Source organism: Eumetopias jubatus, unplaced genomic scaffold (genome assembly GCF_037043125.1).
Source record: "Eumetopias jubatus isolate StellerSeaLion01/CBP00866 unplaced genomic scaffold, mEumJub1_p1.0 scaffold_5, whole genome shotgun sequence".
Classification (NCBI taxonomy): domain Eukaryota; kingdom Metazoa; phylum Chordata; class Mammalia; order Carnivora; family Otariidae; genus Eumetopias; species Eumetopias jubatus.
In genome coordinates, this window is record NW_028274811.1 from 87529481 (window position 1) to 87532971 (window position 3491).

At 43.3% G+C, this 3491-nt stretch overlaps 1 pseudogene; it reads left to right on the top strand.

The window, feature by feature from the left end:
- Window positions 1–474: 474 nt before the first annotated feature.
- On the top strand, window positions 475–1852 carry LOC114208653 (hsc70-interacting protein pseudogene; annotated as a pseudogene).
- Window positions 1853–3491: the final 1639 nt, after the last annotated feature.

The following is a 3491-nucleotide window of genomic DNA, read 5'->3' on the forward strand; positions in this document are numbered from 1 at the left end:
ATGAATGAATTATATAAAGGGTTTGTACTCATAGACACAGCTTCATAAATACAGAGTAAAAACATCCCTCATGTAAAAACAGCAAGGTTAAAATGGAGAGGTCAGGGAGGCAGGGACAAAACAGCCTATAATTGCTTCCCTCCTTTAAAAACGTCCCTTCATATGTATAAATAGTAAGCTATTGTTTACCTACCAAAGACGAATAATTCCAACTTCTTCCATTTCAATTCTGTTAGTGCTTGGGGATAAAGCTCAGTCTCTAAAGAACAAAGAAGTTTCTTGCCGAAAGTTGGCCAGATGGCTCAGGACACAGCTCTAAAGTCCATTCTGATTGTCCAGTGTTTCTTTTGATAAATAGCATGATTGCACTACCTGGAAAAGTAATTCCTTCTATCAGAAGATGCTGGCAGTACACGGACCTGGAATCGGGCCGCAACCTCAGCCGCGCCTGCCGCCTGCCACCGCCTCTGGACCATGGACCCCCGCAAAGTGAGCAAGCTTCGGGCCTTCGTTAAAATGTGTAAGCAGGATCCGAGCGTTCTGCACACCGAGGAAATGCGCTTCCTGCAGGAGTGGGTGGAGAGCATGGGGGGTAAAATACCACCTGCCACTCATAAAACTAAATCAGAAGACAATATCAAGGAAGAAAAAACAGATAGTAAGAAGGCGGAGGAAAACATAAAGACAGACGAACCATCAAGTGAGGAAAGTGATCTAGAAATTGACAATGAAGGTGTGATTGAACCAGATACTGATGCCCCTCAAGAAATGGGAGATGAAAATGTAGAGATAACCGAGGAAATGATGGATCAGGCAAATGATAAAAAAGTGGCTGCCATTGATGCCCTAAATGATGGCGAACTACAGAAAGCCATTGACTTGTTCACAGATGCCATCAAACTGAATCCTCGCTTGGCCATTCTCTATGCCAAGAGAGCCAGTGTCTTCATCAAATTACAGAAGCCAAATGCTGCCATTCGAGACTGTGACAGAGCTATTGAAATAAATCCTGATTCAGCTCAGCCTTATAAGTGGCGAGGGAAAGCACACAGACTTCTGGGCCATTGGGAAGAAGCAGCACATGATCTTGCCCTTGCTTGTAAACTGGATTACGATGAAGATGCTAGTGCAATGCTGAAAGAAGTTCAACCGAGGGCCCAGAAAATTGCTGAACATCGGAGAAAGTATGAGCGAAAACATGAAGAACGAGAGATCAAAGAAAGAATAGAAAGGGTTAAGAAGGCTCGGGAAGAACATGAGAGAGCCCAGAGGGAGGAAGAAGCCAGACGACAATCAGGAGCTCAGTATGGCTCTTTCCCAGGTGGCTTTCCTGGGGGAATGCCTGGTAATTTTCCTGGAGGAACGCCTGGAATGGCAGGGGGGATGCCTGGAATGGCAGGAATGCCTGGGCTCAATGAAATTCTTAGTGATCCAGAGGTTCTCGCAGCCATGCAGGATCCAGAAGTTATGGTGGCCTTCCAGGATGTGGCCCAGAACCCAGCGAATATGTCAAAATATCAGAGCAATCCAAAGGTTATGAATCTCATCAGTAAATTGTCAGCCAAATTTGGAGGTCAAGCATAACGCCCTTCTGACAAATAAAGCCCTTGCTGAAGGAAAAGCAACGATCGCCTAATGGATGTCGCAATAATACAAACCAGTGTACCTCTGACCTTCTCATGAAGAAAGCTGGGGTGCTGTGAAGAGAATCCCTACCCCTCTGCCCCACATGCAACTGAAACATTCTATAGTGGTTTGCCATTAGGGTATTCATTCAGATAATGTTTTCCTACTAGGAATTACAAACTTTAAACACTTTTTAAACCGTAAAAATATTTAAAAACATATTAAAAGGGTGCGTTAGTCCCTAAAAAAAAAAAAAAAAAGAAGATGCTGGCAACAGAGCCATTCTGGACCATAAAAACTGTAAAAGGAAATGGTAAGAGTGTCAGCAAATTCAATCAGTAGGATGAGATCAGCTTTTATTGGGTTCCTTGGATAACCAGACAGCACATACCATACTCTGTGAATTAAATCTATCCAAGCCCAAACATCCAGTTTCACACAGCCCATGCCACATGTCTTTCTGCTGCATCCAAGACATTTTCCTAATTAGCAAAAATGAAGAGCATATGGTGGGAAGGAGAGGGAGAGCAGGTACCAAGAGTTTGAGGTATGTATAGGGCAATCCAGGGGACATATGCAAGAGCAGATATCAAAGGCTGAAAAGATCAGGGATGGTCTAAATCATAGCTAACATGTATTAAACATTTGCTGGGCCCTGTGCTAAGAGCTTCACCCATGTGAACTCTCGTGAGCCTTGCAACAATCCTCTGAGTGCACTCTACTTTAATTCTCACTTTACAGTTAAGGAAATAGAAGCTCCGAGAGAGAGAAAATAACCAGTTCACAATTAACAAATGGTAGAACTGGGATCTAAGCCAGTGTCTTTCTGAATCCAGAGTCTACACCCCTCACCCCCACATATACTGCTTTGTAGAAGAAAGTTCTTGGTTTAATCTCTTCTTTCTCCACCTTTCGTCACAGCCAAGCCATTGTCTCTTTCCTTCACATTCAGTTTAATTGGACCTCAACAACAGCTGTCAATTCCTATCCCCACCACTCCATTGGACCTGTTCTCACTGTACCAGTTAGGATGTTTTGGGATACAATTGGCAAAATACCCAACAGAAAGTAGTCTAAATAAAGGGTTTTTGTTGTTCTGTTTTGTCTTTTTGTTTGTTTTGCTTTTTTCACGTAACCAGAAAGCCTGAAGCTGAAAGGCCTGGTATTTGTTCAGTAGCTCAATAATGTTCTCAGGGACCCAGCCTCTTTCCATCTTTCTGTTCTCTGCTTTTCTACACGTTGACTTCTATCTTCCAGCCAGTTGCCCCATGATTGTAAGAGACCTACATTCCCTCACCCAATTGCACCCAAAGTGTGAAAGAAAGGGACAGGAACACTGCTTATACATTTTTCTCTTTACATAAGGCAAGAAATCAGCCACATTTCCCTTCATGTCTCATTTGAAGTATGTTTTAGGGGCATCCCTACCTGCAAGGGATGCCAGGGAGGCAAGTATCTGGCAGTTTTATAGTTTCAATTGTGAACATCAGGTTCTAGGACCTACCAACATGAAAAAAGGGAAGGGTTGTTGCATAAGCCAAGAGAAGTTTCTGCCCCCTACCTGCTAATCCAGAGGAGTCTTCAGCCCTGGCTGGACTAGCCTTTTCTTGTACATGACATTGGTGCCTGATTTCCTACTTCCTTACACTCTTTCTTTCCAGGCCCAGCTTCTTACCTGTCTTGCTTCCTACCTCTTATGTCATTCCTTCTTTCACCTCCTCCCAATACCTCTTCATCACTGGTGAAATAAAGACACTCAGGCTCATTCCAGATCACACAAGTGCCTTTAGGGATTAAGCAAAAAAAAAAAAAAAAAAAAAAAAAATGCGGACGGGGTCATGAGTGATAGATAGGGAAAACTGGAA